The sequence below is a fragment of the Otolemur garnettii genome, unplaced genomic scaffold, assembly GCF_000181295.1.
Source record: "Otolemur garnettii isolate 467f Iridium unplaced genomic scaffold, OtoGar3 scaffold00001, whole genome shotgun sequence".
Lineage (NCBI taxonomy): Eukaryota > Metazoa > Chordata > Mammalia > Primates > Galagidae > Otolemur > Otolemur garnettii.
In genome coordinates, this window is record NW_003852396.1 from 63,472,625 (window position 1) to 63,500,590 (window position 27,966).

General features: G+C 40.6%; 1 pseudogene; it reads right to left on the reverse strand.

Moving 5' to 3' along the window:
- Positions 1-1,996: 1,996 nt before the first annotated feature.
- LOC100959801 overlaps positions 1,997-27,966 on the reverse strand; it is a 64,300-nt pseudogene continuing 38,330 nt past the window's right edge.

Below are 27,966 nucleotides of genomic sequence, written 5' to 3' on the forward strand. Positions count from 1 at the left end.
GGCAGCTCTGGAAGAAAATTGAACTGTAAGATCTGGGGGTAAAAAAGAGAGGTTAAAGACAGGCGGGGGTCCTGATTTTGGGGTGCTAGAAGCTTATACAATTAACTGGGATCCACTTTAAGAGAAAGAATGCAAAATTACAAAAAATTGGGCATGATGTTGAATATGTATTTGGAAAAAAGTCACAACAAGTTACCAATGTTAAAGAGCTAACAAATATGATTAGATGTATAATATTTTTATTATTTTTGTATGCATCTTTTGTTAAGGACTGAATGTTTGTATACCCTCAAAATTTATGCATTAAAGCCTCATAGCCTCTAATGTTATTGTTATACTCGAAGCAAGTGGAATAGAGAAACGCCAGCACACTGAGTTCACATTAAGCAAGGGTCCTCTACTGAAGCAGGGTGGAAACCTTTTATAAGGGAATTTCTGTAGAGGAGGGAGAACCCTTAATGCAAGCCTAATTTTGACAAGGGCCAACACCTGATAAGGGGAGTCCTTGCAAGGGGAAGCTGGAGTTTTGCAGTTATTGCTAAACTCTTTCAGCTGAGTTTCTTGTCCTAAAGGGAGAGTGTTGAGAGCCCTTAGCAAGATGAATTGGGGAGATGAAGCCTTTGGGAGGTAATTACAGTTAGATAAGGTCCTGCGGAGGGGGCCTAGTGATGAGATTTGTGTCCTTATCAGAGGAGATCTGAGAGGGCTCTCTCTCTCCCCTGCATATACACAAAGAAAAGGTTACGTGAGCACAGCAAAATAGCAGTTGTCTGTAAATCAAGAGGATAATTTCAGAACAAAACATACCTTACTTCTACCTTTATCTTGAAATTCCCAGCCTCCAAAACTATGAGAAATAAATTTCTGGGTTTTTTTTTTTGCAGTTTTTGGCTGAGGCTGGGTTTGAACCCACCACCTCCAGTATATAGGGCCAACGCCCTACTCCTTTGAGCGACAGGCATTGCCCAAATTTCTGGTTTTTAAGCCACCTGAACTATAGCAGTTTGTTATGGTAGCCCCAAAATACCAATACATCTTTATAATATTGATTTTCCACGTGTATTTTTGGTTGCATACCTTAAGCACATATTCATAAAAAACATTGTATTTGTAATATTTTCATTCTTATTGACTGGAGTATATATTTTATTATTAAAAATTAGGATGGGGCGGCACCTGTGGCTCAAAGGAGTAGGGCGCTGGAGGTGGTAGGTTCAAACCCAGCCCTGGCCAAAAACTTTTCAACACACCGATTAAATGTATCTTAAATTTAACTGTCTTTTTCATTCCCCCAAGGCCCGTAGTTACTCTATAGCCACCTACCACGGGAGCAAATGTAACAGGGGAGAAGTCAGAGTGGGAAGAGACCACGAGCTGAACTATTTTTACTTACAATTTTTTTCAAATTTTATAAAACATATCATCAAGTGAACCCATTGCTAGGATTTTCTCTTTTCTTGCTGGTCTTCTGCCTATCCATTTGTCCTATACTTTATTTATTTATTTTTTTTGTCTGTCAATAAGAAATTTACTTGTTAAAAAAAATCTCCAAATACTGACACTGTCTAGAAAAATTTAGCAAGTTGATTTATAATTATTATAAAGTTGAACCCCCCAAACTCGTTCATTGGCACATTTTCACTTGCATTTATGCTTTACATTTACAATATAAACTACATTTATATTAACAATTCACACACAAATGAAAATGGAAAAACTGCCAATACCTAATATTCTGCCCCCCTATTTTTCTATTTGCAATCATGTATTTAGGTATCTTTTGGCCCCATGGGGGAAAAATATCTAATATTCAAAACTACCAATAACGGGAAGAAGAGATTGTTTTTGAAACTGAAATATTTCCCATCTTAGAGGCTTCTTAAGCACGTTCTCTGCATACACGGCCTGCAGGTGGATAACTTTTGGCATAACTGTTACACGTTCCGTACGCAGAGCACACCGCTTGGTGTCTTCAGAAAGGCCAACCAGATAGGCCTCACTGGCCTTTCGTTTTGAAGTCCTGAGCAATTTCTCCCCCCAGACAATGGAAAGGAAGTTTCCGAATCAGAAGCTCAGAGTACTTCCGAGCAAGTCTCATTTCCCAGAGCGCCAGGGTCCCAGGCCTGCAGCGCTGGGTTTCCGCGCCCCTCCAGCAGGGGGCGCAGTGTCCCCGCGGCTTTGCGGTCAGTCTCCGCTTCCGGGGCGCCGTGCGGCGGCGGATTTGCGAGCAAGCGTCGGGCTGCAGGGCCCGGGGCGTGAAAACCACATTACTGACCCGTTTCGCCTCTGGCTGGAGCTGGGCAGGCTGAAGGCCGCACAGCGGGCTCCCAGACGCGATTCCGTTGTTACTGTGAGTGAGGCATTGAGCTCTTTTTGGTTGAATTGTCTATGTGTCTTTTTAATTTTATCGGTCTCTGCTTCATGTACGGCGGGGCTCCGTTTTAGGTACGTACATAGTGTTATGTTTTCCTGGTGAAATGACCCTTTCATTATTATCCAGTTTTTACCTTATGTCTCATAACTTTTTTTGTTTTAAAATCTGTTTTGTCTGATATTAGTATCGCTGCACTTCTGTTGAGATATTCTCCAGGGGAAATGGCAATTGTTGGTTTGATATTAAAGTGCAAAATCATATTTATTTAAATATCAAAAATTCATCATGATGGGAGGAGAGAGAGAGAGAGAGAGAGAGAGGCAGTTTACATAGAGGAATAAATTTTTTATCATTAGGAATAAGTAACCTTTATTACAACTTGTTTCTTATTTGGTTTTTGGTCAGTGAGGGTAGAATTTTTTTAGAATTTTTAGAAACAAGAGTCTCACTTTATTGCCCGTGATAGAGCGCTGTGGAGTCACAGCTCACAGCAACCTCCAACTCCTGGGCTTAGGTGATTCTCTTGCCTCAGCCTCCCGAGTAGCTGGGACTACAGGCGCCCACCACAACGCCTGGCTATTTTTTGTTGCAGTTTGGTGGGGCTGGGCTGGGCTGGAACCTGCCACACTCGGTATATGGGGCCTGTGCTCAACTCAATGAACCACAGGCGCCCCCCGAGGGGTAGGATATTTAGACAGCTTAGTGACGCATCAGTTGTTAGATGGAATATAAAAAATACTTCAAAACACTTCAAAGTTTTACTTTGGAATCCTGCTTCTAGCTTGGGGTGAGGAAAGGATTGGGCTTTTCTTTAGCTGGTGGCAACTTGGACTTTACCTAATAAATGCAAACAATGTGACCTAATCATTTGTACTCTTATATCAATCTGAATTTTTTTTTTAAAGAATTGACTTCTGGATTCTGCCTGATTATTATAGCTTTTTGCTAAGATTTGAGATCAGAAGTATGAGTCCTCCAATTTTATTCTTCTCAAGACTGTTTTGGTTGTTCTGTGTCCCTTCCATTTGAAGATTAAGATCAGCTTGTCAGTGTCTACAAAACAGACACCTGGGTTTTTGTTAGAGATCGTGTTGAATCTGTTTGTTAAATGCTTTGTCAGGAGAAGAATGATGTGGGAGAAAAGACACCTGGCTGGAACTTTAAAAATGTAGGATCTCACCCTTCGAGAAATCACTCCCTTTCTTAAAATTTCATTTTCTTCATTTGTAAAATGTGGGAGTCAGACTATGTTGATTTGAAAGATCCATCCTAACTCCATGGCAGTCCTGAGCACTTACCTCTTAACGAGAGTAACTTGTGTAAAATTTCATCACTATTCAGCAAGCTAACCCGAGTTAACCCAGATAGACATCTTGGAATTACACGCAGCTCTTCTGGCTGTCCTGTCCCACATCACTATAGATGTTATGTGTCTTCAGCTCTTGCCTTCTTCATCAGTATCTCCCATCTTTACCTTCCCTTCCTACAGAAGTGAATAGTCTCTTATCTCCTCTGTAGTCTCCAGTTTTTGCATTATTGTTACAGCACTTCCCACATTGCTTTGTGATTATCTTCTTACGTATCTGACTTTCCCAAGTACCTCAGATGGTGAATTCCTGGAAAATAAAGACTGCACATTATTCAATCTCTTTATCTTTCATCACTGGTACATGCTACATGCTTTCTATATATTTAGACTTTTTGAAAATTTGCATGTGGCCATCCAATGCATCTAGTCCGCTAATTCTAGAAAGATTATTTAGAGGGTATAAAAAGTAAGAAACAGGGGTACTTGCCAGGACTTGTGTTTATTATTATGAATGTTACCTTAGATCTTAGGAGAAATGAGTTACGTAATTATGTATTTAAACATGTATTACTTACCAACTGAGGTAATCTATATTTATTAAAATGTTAATTGGAATATGTTCTCTTTGGGTTTTATGTTCTTGTTGGTGAAGTTGTAGCATATAACCAGGTTTTACTTTTACGTGGCTTTATACCAAATATTGTTTCCTAAACATGCACATCTATGTAGGCAATAGTATAAGGCCCCATTGTAACTGCAAGTTCTTGAGTTGAATTGGCTTGAATTAATCTGGTTAATTAGGTTGAAATTGGCTTTCATTTAATCTAATAGAAGAAAGAATTTATTTAAACTAAAGATTTTCTCTATCTCCAGAGTTCCTATATTTGTCAGGTGTCCAGGAATGTTAATAAGTCAAAATAGTTGACTCGTAAAACAAGTCTGGGGTCTTTCCACTAAACTATTGAGATGGGTTTCAGGCCTGTGATAGGGAAACATAGAATCTGTCTTGAATTTGAAGGATCTTTCAAATCAACATAGTCTGACTCCCACATTTTACCAATGAAGAAAATGAAATTTTAAGAAAGGAAGTGATTTCTCGAAGGGTGAGATCCTACATTTTTAAAGTTCCAGCCAGGTGTCTTTTCTCCCACATCATTCTTCTCCTGACAAAGCATTTAACAAACAGACTCAACAAAATCTCTAACAAAAACCCAGGTGTCTGTTTTGTAGACACTGACAAGCTGATCTTAATCTTCAAATGGAAGGGACACAGAACAACCAAAACAGTCTTGAGAAGAATAAAATTGGAGGACTCATACTTCTGATCTCAAATCTTAGCAAAAAGCTATAATAATCAGGCAGAATCCAGAAGTCAATTCTTTAAAAAAAAAATTCAGATTGCTATAAGAGTACAAATGATTAGGTCACATTGTTTGCATTTATTAGGTAAAGTCTAAGTTGCAGGTCAGCCTTTCACCTAAGATGTGTGTCACACACCCCTACATTGTGCCCGTTAGGTGAGAGCTTATCAAACTCCCCCTTTTTGCCCCCATCTTGTCTCCTCCCTCTTCAATGTAGGTGTATTTTTCTCCCCTGTGGGTGTGTAGTTTCATCTACTGGTTTCATATTAGTATTAAGTACATTGGATACTTGCTTTTCCATACTTGTGATACTTTACTTAGGAGAATGTTCTCTAGAACCATCCAGCTAAATACAAAAGACATAAAGTCTCCATCGTTTTTTATGGAGTAATAGTATTTTATGGTATACAGCTGTGGAAATGACCCACAATCAACCCAGGAATCAATTCTTACCTTTATGGTCAGTTGATTTTCAGCAAAAGTGCTCAGCCAATTTAATAAATTGGGAAATAATAGTATTTCTAAGAATCCATTCTGGGACAGCTGGATATCCACATAAAAATTTGAATCCCTGTCTCACTTCATAGGCAAAAATTAACTCAAAATGGATCATAAACTTAAATGTAAGAGCTAAAACTAAGAACCTCTAAGAAAAAAATCACAAATGTAGGTATAAGTTTTTGTGACTTAGGTTTAGGCAATAGCTTATCAAAGAAGACACAGAATCAACATGGGCAACAAAAGGAAAAAAATGGATAAAATGGCCGTCACCAAAATGAAAAACTTTGTGCCTTAAAATTCCCCATCGGAAAAGTGAAAAGACAACCCAGAGGATAGGAGAAAATATTTTCCCAGGATTTAGCGGATGTCAGATTTATATCTAGATTATACATATAGAAAAACCCCTTACAATTCAACGATTAAGAGATGGGTAACTCAGTTATAAAACAGGCAAAGGATTTGAATCGACAATTCTCCAAAATATATACATGAATAGCTAATAAGCATGTGAAATGATTATCAAAACTATGCTTCATTAGGGAACTACAAATCAAAACCATGTGTCTCAGAAATTCTACTCATGATACATATTTACATGATGGCACTGAAATGTTCATTGTAGTATTGTGTATAGTGACCAAAACGTGAAAACAGCCCAGACATCCGTGAACTGATGAATGGATGAGGAAAATGTAATATAGCCATACTGTCAGAGTGTTAGTTGGCAATAAAAGGGAATAGAATGTTAGTGGATGCCGCAATGTAGATGAGCCTTGAAAACGTCATGCTGAGTAGAAGAAGCTAGTCACAAAATACAACATACTGTATGATTCCATTTGTATGAAATGTCCAGAGTACACAAAGTCGTACAGACAAAAAGTAGTTTATTGGTCACCAGGGGCAGAGTGAGGAGGGAAAACACAGGTGTGGGTTTTTTCTTGGAGTGGTAAAAATGCTCTGAGATTAGATAGCGGTGATGGTTGCACAGCTGAGAATATGGTAAAGCTCCCTGAATTTTCATTTCAACAGTGTGAGTTTTAGGGTATGTAAATCATATCTCAATAAAACTAGTTTTTTTTTTTTTTAAAGACCTACATGGCATGGACTGTTATTCCATTTTATAGATTAGAAAATGTGGGCTTTTGCCTAATTTTGGCATTTGCCTAAAGTCGCATTGACAGTGAGTGATGAGGCCAAGATTCGAGTTCAGGTGATCCTGCTTCAGGTTCTTCATCTTAAACTTGGCAATCATGGCAAACTTGGTTATACTTTTGGTGTCCCCAGAGTTACCCCTACGATTGCCATACATTGGGAAAATGGGAAATCGTAGCTATATATGTGTGTATTTATAAAATATTCCTTATGAAATTTTACAAATAGGTGGTCAACATGTAGGGAATATTCTGTAAATATTTTGCAAAATTTCATAATGGATAGTATGTAAAAAAAGGTACAGTTAGCTACAGTTTCTCATTTTTCCTGTGGATGGTGATTTTAGGGGTGACTTTCAGGACAACCTGTGTTGTTGCTATGGTGGAGTCAAGGTTCTTTGTATCACTAGGATCAGTGCAGGGAATGACGTAGGACGCTTAACCCCAAATCAGGTGATCGCCTTTCTCTAGTCACTGAATATCCCTGCTTGTCTGAAAGTGACAAAGCTCTGCCATGCACCTAGAATAAAAATACGAAAGCACAAATCTCTCTTCTTATGTAATTAACTCATTTGGAAAATAAAAAGTACAAATGAAACTTCACGGCTCGCTAATGTGTCAAAGAGGAAAGTGCCTTCTGTATAGAAAACCATGTCAAAAAGCCCCCAAGCCTCCCTTTCATTATGGACCAAATGAAGTTTTTCCAAGGTAAAAGTGATAATGTGTGCTCCTGTTTCTGAATATCAAACATAGGAAAGTACTTAGGGACCTCCCAAACATATATTTCAAGGATAAAAATCTTTTCATCTTCAAAGAATCCACTTACTATTCAACAGAGATGATTACAAACCATGACAAGCGGAGTTATTCTGCCCACAGGTACAGTATAAGAAAATGCATGTGTGTATACCTAAGTAGTTGAGAAAGATTAGAAGTTTGTGTAACGGAAAGAAGATACAGTACAAAAGTTATAAATGAATTCTTTGGAGATATTCCTGGCTACTGTTTCTCATTAACCAAAGGAGTGGATACGGGGGTGGGGAATTAAAGGGACCTATCTGCAAAGAGAAAGTAACGTTTGAAAGCAAAGGGTCTAGAATCAGACCTTCCGTCTCTTGCTTAACCTCTGTGTGCCTCGGTTTTCTAATGGATACTATCAAGATAATGATAGTGCTTCTATCAAGTGGCTGTTGGGAAGATCAAAAAGATAATAGAGGAAAACCGTTTCATATAATATTTGGTCCATCACACGTTGTTGAGCACTAGCTGCTGTTCTTACTAGAAACATTCATAGAGTTCACTGGGGCGGTGCTGTTCAATAAGTATCCCATAGCCACGTGTCACCATTTAAAGTTAAGTGTAGATTAATAGAAATTCAACAGATTTGCAAATTCAGTTCCTCAGGGACTCTAGCCATGCTGCGGTGCTCAGTGGTCACATGTGGCTAGTGGCTGTCGTAATTCAGGGGAACACGTCCCTCGTGGTGGATATCAAAGTTTCTGAGAGACAAACAGCAGGCACTGTGGCTTCTCTCATTTGGTTGAAGGTAAAAGAGAAATCTTTCACTTTCTTCCCCCACTGGGTGGAGAAATGCATAAGGCACTGGCATCTCTCTCCTAAGAAATCCTTTCTCTCAAAGCCTTTGCCCCCTCAACGCTTACATGCTCTCCAGATGGAGGCTGGGCTGCTGCTGGCTGAACTTGTTATATAATCACCTACCATGTCCTAGTTTGGTGGTTTTGCACTGGCCTTAGGCTATAGGGGCACTTATTGACTATTCCATTATTTCTTTTTTCTCATGAGACAGTGTCTCATTTTGTTACCCTCAGTAGAGTGCTGTAGTGTGATAGCTCACAGCAACCTCAAACTCTTGGGCTCCAGTGGTCCTGCCTCAACCTCCCAAGTACCTGGGATGACAGGGATCCACCAACACACTAGCTAGTTTTTCTATTTTTAGTAGAGACGGGGTCTTGTTCTTACTCAGGCTCATCTCAGACTGTTTTCTTTTCTTTTTTTTTTTTTTGAGACAATCTGAAGCTGTTGCCCTGGGTAGAGTGCCATGGCAACACAGCTCACAGCAACCTCTAACTCCTGGGCTCAAGCAATTCTCCTGCCTCTGCCTGCCAAGTAGCTGGGACTACAGGTGCCTGCCACAATGCCCAGCTATTTTTTGGTTACACCTGTTATTGTTTGGTGGGCCAGGGCTGGATTTGAACCTGCCAGCTCAGATGTGTGTGGCTGGCTCCTAAGCTGCTTGAGCCACAGGTGCCGAGCCTCGTCTCAGACTCTTGAGCTCAAGCAATCTGCCTGCCTCAGCCTCCCAGAGTGCTAGGATTATAGGTGTGAGCCACTGTGCCTGGCCCATTATTCCATTTTTTTTAAATTTTGCATTTTGACCTCATTTGTTTTAGTGTAATTTTTTCATCCCAAATCTTTATTTTTATTTTTTAATTTTTTTGCAGTTTTTGGCCGAGGCTGGGTTTGAACCTACCACCTCCAGCATATGGGGCTGGCGCCCTACTCCTTTGAGCCACAGCGCCGCCCAAGATTTAGGACATCTTCCAGATTTTCCATGTTATCACCTGTCTTTTCCTGCTGCCTCCATGCTATGACCTTATTTTAGTTCCTCCAAACTTGGAACTTTCTAGTTCTAAGTTTATATGAACTGGAAAGCCAAATAACCTAACTTAGGATGTAAGAGTAAGACTCTAGAAAGGGTTTATAGTCCTTTGCAAGAAGGTTAGTGCATATACACTTAACAACCATTAAAAACAATAACAAACTTTCTTCCTGGCCCCTGCCTGTATTCTGGAGTGCTAAGACCGCCATAAACCCCGCTAGGCCTCCCCGAAGAGGCTTTATCTGGGAGCAATACGATATATGAAGTGATTCTTTGCAAAGGAATATAAGAAATAGAAAAATAATAGAAGTGGTACGAGGAATATCTCCAAACAGCAAATCTATGAAGTGTGCAAATTTAGACAAATGGCCAAGTCTGTTCAGTTACGAGCAAATAATACCAAATCACTTATGGGTTGGCAAAATCTATTCTTCAACTATAAAGCACGAAGAATTCACTTTATATGCCCAATTTAGTATATTTAATCACATATCTATCCTAATGTATAACTGAATGCGTTTTAGGCTGTGTCTGTACATATATCCCAGCTGGAGGAAAAGAGATGAAATGGCGCGAAAGGGGGTTCCGTGCCTAAGCTTAGATGCCGTGCCTTGCTCAGCTGATTTACCTGTAGGAGTACATGAGGAATCAAGTAAGCTGGGCCAGGTAGACCTTCTGGTCCCCTGGCAGACTTACGTGGTAGACCCCACGCCTTGTCATTGTAGACACGCTGCCAAAGCTTCTGCTATAGAAGAAGCAATAACATTTTAATGTGCATTCTCCTGTGCTTCCCATGTGTAGGGACATCTGAAAATTGCAGGGCGTAGCGACACTACCTGACTATTTCAGCTCTCACTTCTCTTCTGTTGTTTTTCTTCCTTTTTTTTTTTTTAGCCATTGTAGTTTTCCTAACGTTGGATGGGAAAATTTGCTTTTCTGTCATTATGAATTCACTCTCCATCTGTGTTTATCAAATACACACTTGATGTATCTTGTAGGTCTTAGTTCTTAATAGCTGAAGGCGATCTTTTAGAACCCAACAAACCCTTTGTCTTCCACAAAGCTAGCGCCTCACAAATCAAAAGCCCCTTTCTCCTAAGAGTCCGTTTATTTCCAGGTTGCAAAATCCAATTTTGAACCACAAAGTCAATAATGGCTGCTTTGCCATCGTTCTAAAGCAATGACAGCCACGAATAATGAATGGGTAGAGGGTCTCCAGGCAGCTAGAATGAAACACAGCCTTTTTATCTTTTGACATAGCTAACAATGTGGTACTGCATGTATCAAAATGCCAAGCTGGTAGTGCAGATAACACACTCCGTAGAGGTTTAGAAGATGGAGAAGTTTGTAGAGGATGAAAGAGTCAGAGGAAACTTCGTGGCAGTGGAAGGACTGTGGCAGGCCAGGGTGGATGGTTTGGTTCACAGAGAAAAAAATAAGAGAGTCTTGTCTGGCACAAGAAGGAGGTCACAAAAGGAACAAGACTCCTTTAGGCCATCAGAGGAGAATCGTCCAGGTGGGAAAGTCACAGGAGGTGGATGGTGAAGGCTTCGAAGGCCAGCCTGAAGGGTTAGGACCATGTGTCTAATTGCAAGAGAGTGATCTTGTGGACATTCAGGGGGTTTTTGGACACCTGAGTGGAGACATGTGGCTGGAACTTACCCTCTTGAACCTAAAGCTCCTATGAACCTTCTGAGCAGCAGAATAGCACCAGTGGGTGGCAGCTCACCAAACCTTCATCCATACGTCACAGGTACTTCTCAAACCATCCCTCTGAAAGGTCTACTCTACTACCTCCCCCTCACAGGAGAAGGAATGGGCTTTGGCATATTTGGAGAGTCTCTCGTAAGTAGTTCACCCTTGGTGTTTGTTACTTGGGTATTAGCTCTAATTGCTGATGCACGGAGAACGTGTGCATGAGTGCAGGTGTGGTTTGCGTCTGTGTGAGAGCTAGTATGTAAGGTGGGTGTGCATGTGGTGTGTGTGCATGGCGTGTGGCATATTTTGTGGTGTGTACATGTATGTGGGGTACTTGTGTGTGCATGGCGTGTGACATATTTTGTGGTGTGTACATGTATGTGGGGTACTTGTGTGTACCCCACTTGTGTGTGATGTGGTCTATACCGAGGACATGTACGGGTGATGCTGTACCCCGGGAAGATGATGTCTTTGTGCCTTATCCTTAGTTTCCTTATCCTTGGTAAGAGAGTAATTGTGCTTACCTCCCAGAGATGTGAGTTACTATGATGCAGACGCTTGGAACAAAGCCAAATGCAGAGAGGAGGCTCAGTCAATCAGCATTGGCTGTTTTTGGTTCTATCCTCATACTCTGGTTTTCAGGGGTTGTTATAAGGTCTCCCTGCCCTTTCTGCTGGTTGGTGGCCCTTTTGAAGCAGCAGGCAGTGACAGTTTATGATAGAACTGTTAGATCCAAGTTAACAGAGAAGATATTTCTTCTCCGTGTCCTGGCTGATCTCTGGCATTAATATTCACCTTTGAATTCACTGTACATTCTGACAACACATGGAATTCTGAGATGCTTGGTTTTTCAGATGCTTGCCTGGGCTGATGAAGAGCAGAGGCAGCCCTCCAGTCTGTTATACTCGTAGGAAAAAAAAGAAATATTTTATGAGGACACCAGGGGTAGGGGGTGGGTATCAAATATTAACCACAATCGCCACAACAGCCCACTAATAGTAGCCTGTGTTTGTGTAAGAAGCAATGTTTCAGCTGCTTATATAATTTTTTATTCTGAAAAGAGAAAATTGCCTGTGAGAACATTTTGGGCTTCCGTTGGGAATGAATGGGGACACCTCTTGCTGATGGCAAGAAGGCTGACATTTAGGGTGGGCAGCAAGAAGCCAGGGGTTGAGAAAAACTCATTTTCCCTTATTGCTACCCGGTCCAGAGAGGTTTTGGGGGCTTGGACTGTGACAACCCACCTGGAATGCATTGTATAAATGCCAGGATTGTCTCATCCAGGTTATCAATTACAGAGTAGGAAATTAATCACAATCTAATAGTAAAAAATTAAGACCTTTTGATTTTGGTAACTGGACAAATGCACAAAGAAGCACATATAGAATATGTGTGTCTCTTCGGACTATCAAACGTCTTCATCTCTTGTCCTTTTCTGTCCCCTTATCCCACTCTATTTTATTACCGTCTTCCCCTGTCGATGGTAAGGTTGACAAGGACAGAAACGTTGCCTCTCTTGCAAATGGTTGTAGTAGGCCTGGCACCTGAAACTATTCCAGGCATATTACAGGTGCCCTATACCTAGTTGTTGTTTAACTAAATGAGTGAATGAAAAAGAAATAAAAACCAATTAAATACCTAGTGAGAAGATTTGGTAAAACATAACATTACGGTACCTCTATACTATTGTAGAAAATCATGGAGTCATTACCAGTGATAAGGCACATTTAAAACCTTATTTATTGACATGGAAAGACATAATTATATATTTAGTGAAAAAATAAACTTGCCCATCAGTTTCTAGTTCTATGTATGTATCTATAGATGATTGCTTAGAGAGAGCCGTGTAGAGTACGGATCAGTGATAATCTCAGGGTGGGGGACAATGGGAGACATTTATTTTTACTTACTGCATTCCTGTGTTATTTGAAAATTTTGAATATAAGCATGAATTTCTTTAAAAATCAGAAAATTAATTTTCATTATGAATTCATTATTAAATTTTCAAAACCTTCCTTGCACACCTATATCCCTGCTCTAATTTGCTCCAGCTGCTGAGGGCACAGAAATTTAGCACTTGAGATTTGTAAGAAGTAGCCAGATACTTTCTTCTGCTTGATTAGGATGGACTTGAACTTTCTGGAACTTCATAAGAAGAAAAAAGAAGAGGAAACAGTCCAGCTCCTGGCATACAGTGGACCCTCAACACGTGCTTGTTAAGTGGGATAATAAAGTCAGAAACTTCCATGTGCTTTGTTCTTTGCTGGAGTAGTTCCTGTGGATCTGGGTTGAAGGCCTTGGTCTGTGATAGACATCCTGAAGAATCCCGACAGTTCTCTCAAGTTTGAGGTCTTGCTAAGGCAATACCTTGCCTTGTCTATAAAAGGTATTTGTTTTCAAAATTTCACCCTTGAAGGTTAGGTAAGGGTGAATGGGAATGATCTGGTCAGCAAAATTGACTTTTTTGAAATGTGGGAAGAAGCTCATATATTTCATGATTAAACAAAATTCCAGGTTACTCATTTGTTGAGTATTGAGCTTGTAGTGAAAACCAGCCTTGCAGTCTGAGTTCTAGTAAGATTTAGAAGTTTTAAAATCTAGTAAGACCTATGATCATTTCAGGCTTTAGGCTAAAGGAAAGCATAACTTAACAATGAGATATTAAAAGAAACACTAGCATTACTTTGGTTCTTGCTATGTACCAGGTAATGGGCTCTATTTGTTTCCTGCATGATCTTATTTAATCCTCCTGGCCACTATCAGCTCCATTTTAGAGATGATGTGCCTATAATTTAGGGAAGATTAGTACTTGGCTAATGATCACACATGTAGACATGAAATGACACACCTGGAAGACTTCCATGGTCATTGCAACAACAACAAAAATAAACAAATGGGACTTAATTAAACTGAAAAGCTTCTGTACAGCTAAGGGGACAACAACCAAAGCAAATAGACAACTTTCAGAATGGGACAAGATATTTGCATATTATGAATCAGACAAAAGCTTGATGACTAGGATCTACAGAGAAATCAAATTAATCAACAAAAAAAGACCATATTTCTGGGCAAGAAACATGAATAGAACCATCTCTAAAGAAGACAGGTGAATGGTTAACAAACGTATGAAAAAAATGCTCATCATCCATAATCATCAGAGAAATGCAAATCAGAACTACCCCAAGATGTCACCTAACCCCAGTGAGAATGGCCCACATCGCAAAGTCTCAAAGCTGCACATGATGCATGGCTATGGAGGGAAGGGAACACCTTTGCTGTTAGGACTGCAAACTAATACAACCTTATTGGTAAGAACTATGGAGAACCCTCAAAGAACTCAAATTAGAGCTGCCATTTGATCCTGCAATCCCATTACTAGGCATCTACCAAGTGAAAAAAAAACAAAAACATTTTGTTATAAGGACATTTGCATCACACTGTCACAATGCAGTTTACAATCAACCAAATGTGGAAACAACCTAAATGCCCACCAACCCAGGAATGGATTAACAACCTGTGGTGTATGTATACTATGGAATACTATTCAGCCATTAAAAAGATAGAGACTTTACATCTTTTGTATTAACCCAGATGGAGGTGGAACACATTCTTCTTAGTAAAGCATCACAGGAATGGAGAAGCAAGAATCCAATGTACTCAATTCTGATATGAAGGCAGTAGATGATCTAATACAGAGTTGGGGGTAAGAGAGGGGAGGAGGGAGGAGATGAGAGGTCACAGTGTGTGGCACACCTTTTAGGGGGCTAGATACAATTATGAAAGAAGGACTTTACATAACAAGTGTAATCAGCATAACCTAATGTTTTATGCCCTCAATGAATCCTAAACAATAAAAAAAGAATGACACACTTGGGACACACAGCCAGCTCTTTCTGCCTCTAGACACTGCCCTTTTAAACCATTCTAGACTGACTTTCTCTGTGTTATAATTTTCTAGTGATACCATTAAGGGAACAACCTACTTTATCCACTTTCCTGGTCCCATCTGGTTCCCACATGGTCCCATTTGAGATCATTCCTGAAAGGTTTGGAGATTTTGTGCAGCTTTTTGCTAACAGCAGGGAGCGTTCACAACAGGAATATATTAGAACTGCTTTGCTTTCTTATCAGTGTTGTTTTGAGTCTCATATCTCGCCTGTTGCAGGTAAAACTTGTAGGATACCTGGAAATACACAACCATATCTGGGGGTTGTATGATGTGCGGTTTTAATCAGCTTACTGATAAGCAAAAATTATATTCAGTTGGAAGAACCCCTTCTTCAGAGACCTTATATAAATGGGAAGAGAGCAAGTTCATTTGATTTCACTTAATTAACTTCTTATTTAAAGGGAAAATAGGGTGTTTGTACTTACACCTCATTAGCTAGATCCTTATGCAACTTCTTTGAGAACTCATTATTACGTGGGACAGCAAGAGGTTAGTTTGTTTGCAATAGGCTGTCCTTATAAAGATGCTGAAATTCAACAATTCATTTTCCAAAATAAAGTATTATGAAGTGAACCCAGGCACCCCAGTCACTTAAATGTTGCAGAGGAGATATGGAGGCCAGTTCATTGCCAGGATCTGAAAGTCAGCGGTCTAATCCGATTAAATATGTAAATGGTGCAGCAGTGTTCATTTTCAGTGTCCTTTAGGGCTAATAATTAAATGATGGATTTAGAAATTAATTGCTAGGTAGTGGACTACTTGTGCAGAAAACATGGATTCCTTTCACCAGCTGTGTCCACTTGCAAGTCCTTTCTGACTTGGCTGTGAAAGAAGTGAAAAGAAAGTTACACCAAGAACAGATAACCTCCTTTCTCTGCCTTCTCTCTCACAGGACAGCCAAAATGAGAGAATATTCTCCCTAGAGGACAGTACAGTGTTGCTACTTGACTTGTAATAAGTGTTAGGAGAATACCACGAGGGAAAGATGGCAACTGGACCTGAGTAGTCCTGCTCCCATTAGGAGAGCAAATGTCTGGGTAAACCTGAGTGTCTGCTTTGTAAAGGAGAAAGTCCCTGCCTCTGTCAGCTCCCAGAGGGAGCACTGTCTTTACTGGGCACTCAGGGCTTCTCTTCCATGGTTACCTTGACTTACTTAATTTATCGTATGCCTGTTTTCTCTAGGTGACTGTGTGATGAAAGCCAGGGGTGCTGGGTGATAGGGGAGGTCTTTCTGGCTAGCATTTGGGCTTCCTCACTGTCTGTAATCATGTACTGATAACTCTGGGTGGGGTCACCCAGATGCCAGCCTGGGTCTGGGTTTGCTCACAGACAGCTGGGAAGATTATCCTTTTCTCATTCTAACTAGCCATGACCCCGCCTTCTGTTGGGCAACCTCACAGCAGGTTGTTTGTAAATTCATTATTTATTCAACAGCCTTAAACACCACTATGTGGCTTTTACACTTACCAGGTTCTTATAAAGATCTGGATGATGTGGAACTGAGTGATGAAATGCTTGGTGACAAAATTCTGTCTTCTTGGTAGATACTGGGCAAAGGAAATTAGAAGGATTTTGTATTGAGATCAACAATATCAACTGAGAGATAATCAGATGCCATTCAGATTCAGATCTAAATAACTGGTTCTTTTTTTGCTCTTAAGATTTTTTATTTTTTCATTTATTTAATAAATACTTACCGAGTGCCCACCACACACCCATCATTGGGCTGGTGACAGAGATCTAGTGACAAGCCCCACAGACATGTTTGTATTCCCAGAAGCTCATGGTCCAGTGGAGGAGGCACACAATAAACCAAATTAAATAAATGTTTAGGTACTTACTATAAATTCTCCAAAAGAGACATGTGGATGAATTAATAGATAAGTGGGTTTTCCAAATTTCCTATACTCTTAAGTTTATACAGTTCCTTATTATTTTCTGGTATAAGGAACGTGTTCCATTCATAGCTATTGGTGGTCACTCACTACGATCTCACACTCTTGGTGGGTCTTAACCTCTCCCACACCGTGGCTATGCCTCACACCTGCAGGAATAAGAGGGCTGTCTCCTCACAACCTCATTCACCAGACCAGGTGACTTTCAGGTAACTTTCTAAAATAGGGAAGGTGATCAAGCCTCCCCACAGCCTTGCATGAGGGCACAGTTCTTTGGGCTCATAGATGATTTACGAACCTACCAAAAGTAGTTTATTTGCTGATCTTACTCATTGGTGGTATAAATGTGGAATGGTCCTACTTTCCCCAGTCACTGCCTGCTCCCAACAATCTGCTCCGCAAACCCCTCCCTGCTGGAGAGAAGGGGATTTATAATAGCTCAGCCCAGTTCTGTCATTTCTTGGTTGCTTTCAATTATTAAAACAGAAAAAATTCCAGTTCTTAAAGATCTGTCTCCATTTTAGCTCTTCTAACTTATGTTTGATCCAAAGCCCTCCCGGCAGGGCAGGCTGGACTTGGCCCTTCTGCTCCCGTACACTCTGTCTCTCCTTCCAGTTCCTGCCGCTGTGGTGCTGGGGCAGGAGGACAGAAAGAGGTGGCCCAGGTGCCAACTGCCAAGCCAGCTGTGCCCAAACTGCCAGGCCTATTCCCTGAGTTGCCTCTGTTTTTTATCTGCCGCTGCCTAGACATCAGTCCCCTCTGTGTGATAGGGATTCAAACAGACTCTCAGGGAACACATTTGCGCTGGGTTTGTGCCTTACCCACCTCCTCAGCACCCCCGATGAAACTTCTCTCTCTTTGGGGGAGACCTGTAAAGGCACAGCCACTCCCTCTGGGGCACCCTCTAAAGCCACAGGACGCTCACATGTCCATGCCATGCCCAAAGTGGTAGTGAAGGCAGCTTCACAGGGCTGCCTTGGGGCTTTGGCATCCCTCCCCAGACTCTGTCTCCTCACTGTAAAAGCATCAACACTTGGACAGGGGAGATAACAGATGACTCCTAATTCCCGAGCCAGGGAAGGTGGGAATGGTTCAGGCACCCTTTGTGGACTTGGGAACATACATCTTATTTGGGGGAGAAGAGCAAAAGAAATAGTCTCTCTCTTTTTTTTTTTTTAATTGTTGGGGATTCATTAAGGGTACAAGAAACCAGGTTACACTGATTACATTTGTTAGATAAAGTCCCTCTTACAATGGTGACTTGCCCCAAAAAGGTGTGGCACAAACCAAGACCCCACCTCCTCCCTCCTCCTCTCTCTCCGTTCTTCCTTTGCTCCACCCCTACTGTGTCATTAATTGTCACTAATTGTTCTCATATCAAAATTGAGTACATGGGATTCATGCTTCTCCATTCTTGTGATGCTTTACTAAGAAGAATGTGTTCCACTTCCATCCAGGTTAATACAAAGGCTGTAAAGTGTTCATTTTTTTTAAATGGTTGAATAGTATTCCATGGTATATATACACCACAGCTTGTTAATCCATACCTGGGTTGGTGGGCATTTAGGCTGTTTCCACATTCTGGCAATTGTAAATTGAGCTGCAATAAACAGTCTAGTGCAAGTGTTCTTATGATAAAAGGATTTTTTTCCTTCTGGGTAGATGCCCAGTAATGGGATTGCAGGTTCAAATGGGAGGTCTAGCTTGAGTTCTTTGAAGATTCTCCATACTTCCTTCCAAAAAGGTTGTATTAGTTTGCAATCCCACCAGCAGTGTAAAAGTGTTCTCTTCCCTCCACATCCATGCCAGCATCTGCAGTTTTGAGATTTTGTGATGTGGGCCATTCTTGCTGGGGTTAGATGGTATCTCAGGGTGGTTTTGATTTGCATTTCTTTAATAATTAGGGATGATGAGCATTTTTTCATGTTTGTTAGCCATTTGTCTAGAAATAGGCTCTTAACAATATGTTCCCCAAAAAGAGCTAATTTTTTTCTCTCCATCGGAGGAGACCAGCTGTCTTCATTCAGGGAGCATTGGGACAACAGGAATGGGCCAGTTCACTAACTGGTGTAGCTGCTGAAGCCCAACACTGACAATTCTCTGACTTCAGGACATAGGGTACTTAGTGCCTTGGGGTCTCTGCTGTGGAGCTTTGCAGGCAATTCTAGGGCCAGAGATTCCACCACATACCCAATACCAGCCCATTACACCATTTTTTGCACTTCAAGACCAAGATGGATTAGATCATCAAAAATTAAAAAATATTGCCTGAAAGGCCCAGGAAGCCCTGTGCCTGTGGTTGGAGCTGGCCAACCTCCATGACATCTCACTTGATAAAAGAGGATGAATCAGGTTCATCAGCAGCTGAACCACATGGTCACTCCTTAATTTTTTTAAAGTTGAAAATGCCATTGGCAACAAATTCATATATGAAAATGAACATTTATGTGCTCACATTTGTATGGGGACCTAATAGATGGGACATTTTCTCAAGCACTTGACAATACTTGTTTGTTTCTTTTTTTTTTTTTTTTTTTGAGTGTAATTTACTTGAAAGTACTTTGTACATTTAAATATTGTTAGTTCCACCTCCCTCCTTTCAGCAAATGATAGCTCTCTATTGTAGGGAACCAAGAGTGTCTCATGTATCTTTGTATTCCTGGCAAGTTTAACACAATCCCTCGTATAGAACAGGTGTTTAATGTTTGTTATTTGAACAGAATTGACAAATACATTGGACCCCATACATTTGGAGCTTCATTTGTTATTTCTACATGGGTTTTTGGAAGTTGAAAGAAATGTCAGGAATAGCCAGCCTCCAATGTAAATGAGTGAATTTATGATGGTGGAGTTTCAGGCATGAGTAATGGAGATATTTTGTGCTGAGGAGAATCCTTTATCATGCCAAGTAAGCAACTTTGTGCTTATTGTAAAGTCTGATTCTGATTTCTGTTAAAACGTAATGTGTGTGCTGCTTCTTTTCATAGCAAAGCAAAATTGATGGGGGTAGAGAATACAGGTTATGAATTCAAACATCCTGGGTTTGAACGCCCACCTTACTACTGTCTGATTTGTCATTGCTGGAAAACTTCCTAAAGCACTTGGACACAAAGTATTTAAGAACAAAACTCATAGGTATGATGGAAATTGAAGATAATATGGCTTACACACATATTGTAGGCACTCAGTGATAATTAGTTTTATTCATTATTAATTAGCAAATAATAATTGTATATACCAACAGGGTACGGTATGGTATTTGATCTAAATGTCCATTGTAGAAAGATTAAACTAATAAACATAGCCATCACTTCATCAACTTATGTGGTGAGAATATTTAAAAATCCATTTAGCAAATTGGAAATATATATGACACATTGTCTGACAATTAAGTTCACAAACTTGGCACTGTGTGCTTACATTGGCATTACTGCGCAAGCAGCTCAGTAAGGCTTCATACCGTTGGTATATCAACGTCTCAGCACTGTGTTTGTGTTATTCTGTGGCAGTGTCTTGTTGAGTGGTGTTCATTGTTGTCACAAGTTTTTGTGTGCTGTTGCGAGAATGTCGGGGCTTGAATTAGAGCCATGAACAAACAGTAAATGTCTTGTTGAAATTAGATGGAGTGGACATGAAAGCAGGGAAATATTAGTCCAAATTTATGGGGATGACGCCATGAATAAAACATCAGTGTACAAGTAGATTAAATGTTTTTCCGAGGGGAGAGAAAGAATCACTGATGAAGAGAGGTCAGGGTGGCCAGTAACAAGCACAACTGACAAAAAAAATTGCAAAATTTCATTGAATTGTACATAAAAATTGTTGACTGACTGTAAGAAGCATAGCAGACCAAGTAAACAGTGATAGAGAAACAGGGAGGAAATCTTAACTAAAAATCTTGGCCAATGACTTATGGCTCTTGCATCATGACAGTGCACCGGCTCCCACACCACTGTCTAGGCAAGAGTTTCTAGCCATTAAACAAACAACTGTATTGAAACACCTTCCCTACACACTGGATCTGGCCCCCAATCACTATTTTCCTCAAAGATAAAGGAAATATTGAAAGGAGGATATTTTGATGACATTCAGGATATCAAGAGTAGTATAGCAACAGCTGGGATGGCCATTCCAGAAAAAGAGTTACAATATTGCTTTGAGGGGTAAACTGGCATTGGTGCAGAGCTTCCTAAAGGGAGTATTTCAAAGGTGACCATAGAGATTTAATAATGAGGTATGTAGTAATTTTTCTAGGATGAATTCACAAACTTAATTGCCAGATCTCATAGAGCCTAAAATTTGCAAGCAAAATAAAGCAGGCACAGAAAGGAAAGTATTGTTATTATTTCATTTATATTTGAAATGCAAAAAATTTTATATCTTATAAATAGACAGTAGAAAGGTGGTTTATAGAGGCTGGTATTGTCAGGGGGAGGAGAGATAAGGAAAGGAGAGATGCTGATCAAAGGATACAATGTTTCAGTTTGGAGCAATACATTCTAGTGACATAATTCAGTCTTTTGACAGCCACATAGAGTATATGGCTCTGAGCAACAGAAATGCATTTGTTCACATTCTGGAGCTTGGAAGTCAAAGATCTGGGTGTGAGCTTCGTCCAGTTCTAGTGAGGACTCTTTTTCCTGATTTGCAGATGGCAGCCTTCTACCTGTGTGGTCTTAGGGAAGAGGGAGAGGGCAAAAGAGAAACCATGCTTGGGCTGTTATAACATGATAACAAAATACCATGAACCTGAGTAGCTTATAAACAAGAGAGATTTATTTCTCTATTTCTTACAGTTCTGGAGGCTGGGAAGTCCAACATCAAAGTACTAGCAGATTTAGTGTCTGGCGAGGGCCCACTTTCTCTTAGATGGCACCTTTTTTCTGTGTCCTCAATATGAGGGAAGGGGCAAGGCAGCTCTGAGGCCTCTGTTTTTACTAATTCTGACCTAAAATTAGGGAACTGGCAGGCTCTGCTTGTGAGTCCTAAGATCTGAACCAAGGTCTCTGATACAACAGGAGACAGTGGAGAAACCCACCAAACCCAGCTAGAATCCAGATGGGCATGAAAAATGCCCTTAGGTTGCTCTCATTGCTCGTTATGTCCTCCTTATAATGCCTTAGCATACTAGCAGAAACTCCCACCAGCACCACGACAGTTTATAATTGCCTTGGCAACTTCCAGAAGTTACCCTATATGGTTTAAAAAGAGAAGGGACCCTCAGTTTCTGGAACTCCTCGCCCCTTTCCTGGAAATCTTCTGAATAATCCTCCCTCAGCTTACCATAAAATTAAATGGAAGATATAAAGTACCTTCTGGTGGTATTTAGATGGGGAATGATAAGATATAATACATTAAGGCCGAGAGGCATGGGATTAGACAGAGATCTAGTGAAGTTAGAACCTGGAAATGCACTTACCTCTGCCTTTAGATTTTCTGGGTATTGTGAACATTAATAATATACCCACCTCCTTATTGATTTTGCAACTTATTATTAGGTGAGCTATCTTTGAAATCTAGCTATGTCTGTTACTAGCTGCATGACCCTGAGCAATCTCTCTGGTCCTCAGTTTCTCACTTCAAATAATATGGTTTGAGGAAACTTCATTCAGAGTATGAGTATTGATCAGATAAGACAATACATAGAAGAACCACATCTTATATGTAACACCCCCACTGTGGTCTGGGGAAGCACCTAGTAATCAAACACATTAGTAATTCTTTGGTGAAATGTGTAAATATTGACACACAGTGCAATATTCACAGCCTATAAATAGTTTCACATCAGTTCAGGGAAGGTTTTGACATAGAAGTTGTTCAGCTGAAGCCAGGTTTTTGCTGTCAAATGAATTATGAAGAAAATTTTGATTTTTGAAACTTTGTGAAAATGTTTTAGAATTACAGAAGGAACTGAGCTTTTGTATTATTAAATAACTTCAGACGTTACTTTTATCAAGTAATACTGACTTTTCAGAGTCAAAGTCATCGCCATATAACTTGACTATAGGTGTTAGATTACAAAAATAAAATTTGAACCCTGGCTTCCTAGTGACAAGGGCAAATCCCAAGACATTCAAATACCCAGGGAAGCATAGTTCACGAGTTCATGGCTCTCAAATGATGAGTGTCTAGGCATTAAGCCTTACTTGAATGTACCAAGAGTGTATGATGCCATGGCCTGTGATTTTATAATGTGTAATTTCTGCTATTTAGGGGATAGAAAATCTTACAGCATAGGTTTCCTTGGATAATGCTTATAGCAGGGAATGAAAGATTGAAAATTAATCAGTTAGCTCTTATTCACTCTTTGAGAAATCATATCTAGTCTGTCATAAAGAATACATTTGGCTTAGAGTCCTGTGCAAATGGGGAAACATTTTGTTCACCTACTCTTTCAAAAATTTGATAAGGTGACTTCTGCTGTAAAGGCAGGCCGACAGTACCTGTCTGTGACATTTGCAGGAGAGGAACAAAGCCTTTTTACTTATTTAAATTTTTAAATCTCTGAACCCTCTCTTGCATCACAGCAGTCCCTGGGATGACCTTTAACCATAGTTATTGAATTTACTTGCTCATCAGAATCACCAGGAAAAAAAAAGTCAGATTTTCAGTGTATCATATTAGGAGATTCAGTAGGGTGGGATCCTAAAAAAAAACGCTTTGTTGATTTTTCCTGATGAGTTTAGCAACCAGAGTTCAGTCTTCAGACTGCACCTGCCTGTCAGGTCACAGAACTAGAAATCCTGTTTGGGAAGGAAGTCCAAAGTGTACAGTGGTCAGTTGCAGATTCCTGAGGAGATCTGCAAAAATCTTTAAAAGAGTTTTGAGAATCGAACTCTAAAGGTTTATTGGATCCAAAGTCTTCCTTTTATCTATGTTATAAAATATCCTTCCCAACCGTGTAAGTTGGGAGCCCCGTGGGAGGAAGAAGTCCTCCTAGTGGGGTCACTTTTGAATTTCATTCTTGTCTTTTGCTGGGGCCTCCCAGTGTCAGGTTCATCTGTGATGTTCCTGGGGTTGGGGGGACGCTTCACACATCCTCAGGTTAGTGCATAGCAGGGGCCATGGCTCAGATGATTATGGTGTTGAAGAGCCGGCTTTTATGCATGAATCGTTGGGTCATTTGGGAAAATCTGAAAAATTCTTCCAAAATTGTGCAAACTCCATTCAGTCATCAATCAATTATTACCAGGTAGAACTGTGGACCTAGTATTTTAGATTTTGTTTTTTAATATTAAAAAGAAAATCTTGGTCTTCATGTGAAATATTATAGTTTTTAAATGGAGACAAATAATTCAACACTGCTGGTAGGTATGATTACTATCTCCATTTGTATGTAAGAAAACATATTCAAGGAATGTGATAATTGGAATTATGCAGCAAATATTCATTCTTATCTTCAACCCCAGCTAAACAGTACATATTTCCTTGGCCTTGTCCCCAACAGCAAGTCTTGGTCACTTGCTCTGGCCTACAGAATTAGAGCAGAAGGGATAGCATTCCAGTTAAACAAGCCGAGGCTAAAACAAGGTCTGGAGTTACCTGCACTCTGCCATTCCTACAGGTCTGCTGGTCCAAGCAGGAGGCAAGACAATGTGATCTCCATCTGTAGCCTGAAGCAGAGCCGAGTCCAGCCTGTTCTAGAGCACACCTAGGGGACCCTCTGATGCATGAGCAGGAGTAAATGATAGTTGTTTACACATCACTGCTTTGACTGTAAATAACTGACATAGGGAGTTTATAACTTGCCTAAAATTACAAATCAATCATGTTTTCGTGAGGATTTGAACTTGTGTTCATTATATCTCAAGCCCATGATTTATTAGTATTCTTAAATTATGATTTACTAATTTGTTAACAAAATAAATTATGATTTATTAGTATTCTTTTACCAATATCTTTAGACCACTGCCAATGTACAACTTGATCATTTTTGTCCAGACTCATGATCTTAAGGTACAATCCTGCGTTGAAATGATTTAAAATAAGAAAAATATAAATTGTACTTGGGAGAATTTCATTGTTCTTTCATTTTATTTAGCATCTAATTCTTTGAAGCTCATTGTTTCCACAGGCAATAGCTGATTTATAGGCAATTTGGTAGAAAACTGCTTTGGACTTGCCACTATTTGCATTGGCCAATCTTTCTCAAAAGAGAGAGAGAGAGAGAGAGAGAAATATCTATTGCACAGACATCCATAAATATGATACTTCTTTCCCTCCTCCCAATGTAGAGTAAGCATGCAACATTCTTTCAGCCAGATACTCCCCTCCTCATACCTTACCCCAAGACATTAAGGCTCATTTTATCTTGCCTAAGTATTTCTAGGGCTGCTGTGACAACGTGGGGTTTAAAACGACAGAAATCTATTGTCTCACAGCTCTCTGGAGGTTGGATCCCTGAAATGAAGGTGTGGGAGGCCATGCTCCTTCTGAAACCTGCGTGGGAATCCCGGCTCACCTCTTCCTAGCTTCTGGTGCTTTGTGGGCAGTCTTTGGACTGCCTTCTGTGCAGCTGTGTCACTCCCGTCTCTGCCTTCGTCATCACGTGGCATTCTCCTGTGTGTCTCTGTGTCTTCACATGGACAACTTGTAAGGTCACCCGCCATATGGGATTGAGCCCACTATACTCTTAGATAACCTCATCACAACGAATTACATCTGCAGTGACTCTATTTCCAGACACAGTCACATTTGGGGTATACGACTTTGGGACCTCAACATACCTTACTTTTGGGAGGGCACAATTCAGCCCATAGCACCCAGCCTGGGCCTGGATGTAGGAAACCTCACAGGCTTGGATATTCTGTTCCCATAATTCCCAGTGGCTCTGCCTGTGTCTCCCTCCCTGGGCCCCCCAGAGGCCCACAGCTCCTCTGGGGTTTTATCCTCTGGGCTTAGCGTAGTTCTAGGAACACAATTGTCTGCAGTAGTCAGTCTTTCTCAGGGAGTTCTCAATACATTTTTCTCTGAGCAATATTTTTTCTGTTTACTGAGTGAATATCTTTGCCCCAGGAGGCCAGACTTTTTCATTACGTGGAAAATCCCTCTATCTCCAAATCAAAAAGAACAAGTTAACCATATTTCTGTCTATTTTCCCCATATAAGCGCAGAAAGGGCATTAGGGAATAAAACTAAAATGTCACGCGGGGCTGACAGTTTTCCGCACTGATTGGCTTTAACGCTTGTCGATGCAGGGACGATTGTCTGGCAGACTGGGGTGCTGGGTGCCAGAAACCTGGTTTCCTCTCATCTGGGTCCTCCCTTCTGTGCTGTTAAACTTGGTGCCCCCACGTTGTATCTGGCTGATTCAAGCTGCAGGTCCCATGTGCCTTCCTGTGAGTCCCAAGGAAGGTGCTGGGAGTTGTGGCCTTGGCACCCTGGTCTACCTCAGAGGTAGTTCTGGAAACAGCAAAGAAGGCTAAGAAATAGGACTTGAGGTCAGGGCAGGCATGGAGGAGAGTGGCACACAACATTTGATGGCAATTTTAACCATTTTAACATGTTTCTAGATAGTATCACGTATTCTGTGACTTCTGTCCTTTTTTGCGCTGGCTTCTGCTGTGTCTGTGCTTCTGTTTGCTGCCCTAACTCCGAGCTGCTCTTCTCTCTAAGGAACTTGCACTTCCTTCCTGGGGCTTCCTGGTCCCAGACTGACCACCTTCCTGGACACCGTGTTTCATTCCTACCTTTCAGTGCCCATGTCCTTTCCCTGGGCTGCCGCTGCTGCATCTCACTGACTCCCTAGTTCAGGGTGACAGGGAAGAAAGAGAGAAGGAAAAAAAGTTGGCTTTTAGTGTCTTGGCCCAGGATATTATTCCTGTTTTATCTTACCTCAGTTCTCCCCCTTGTTCCATATATTAAGGCACTCTTGATTTTCACAGAATTTGCCCACCTTCACCAAAGGGGCCTTATGCACTGATTTATTTACAGGTGCTTGTGCACGTTATTGTTTGGCATTCACATCTCTCTTCAGGGGCCTCTCCCTGGGGATTGGGAATCACAAGTCCAGAAACCTGTGTGTGTGTTTCACTCTACACTTCTGGTTCCTGTTGGGCCTTTCCCTGAATCACAGTGTGTCACCCCAAAAATGGGAATAAAAGAATTAGTTCATTCAGTTATTCATTTGTGCTTTGATCACACTTAGAGTAAGCACTGTACTGCATTTGACTGAAGTAATTGCTGGGGGTGCAAATAAGGACACATTGTAGCCCCCTCCCCCCGCCCCCGGCCCCCGGGACTCAGATTCTGCCCAGGGACCGGCTGTGTGAACACAGTAGAGTCATTCAAAATGCACATGAGTCATTTCAGTAGAGTTACATTTTGTGGCAGGTCAAAAACTGATGTGACATAGTGCCATCCAAGTTTAGTGCCATCTAACCTTTCTCATTTTAGATCCTGACTTCGCTTTTGGCTGTGCTACGTTCCAGACCTCTCTATAACTCAGTTTCTTAACACCTAACATGTGGACATGGCCAGATTCACCTTTTATAGGGTCTGACGCTTCAGCAGTTTCGGAAAATCATCTTTAAGAGAAAAATAATACAAAATTATGAATATAAAATTAGGTACAAAGAGAATATTTATTTAGAATGAGAAAAGATATCCTGACTTGCATTTTAAAAATTTTCAAAAGTTGACCAATGCCGTCAGCGTCATGAAATCCAAAACTGTATAAATGTATTGCTGTTGACATCACGCCTCTGCATGACTTTCCTCTTTAATGTGTTTCTTCGCTTGTGTTTTATCTGCTTATTTTTGGTCACTATTGTATGCCAATAATTTTATAATGTTTTCTGTAGTGAGAATAGAAACATAACATGTTTCTCCCGGCATGGTTTCTCAATTGAAAAAAAAGATAGCTTAGAAAAGTTTTATTATTTTTTGAAGTTTCACAGTTCATTTCTGCTAATATCAAATATCTATACTTTCTTTGTCAGGTGGGGCTTCTTGCCTTGGGGAAGCTCAGTAAATCTAACCCTTTGATTTTGTTAAGAATGCTTTGGGGCTCGGCGCCTATGGCTCAACTGGCTAAGGCGCCAGCCACGTACACCTAGGGTGGCGGGTTCGAATCCCCAGCCCGGACCCGCCAAACAACAATGACGGCT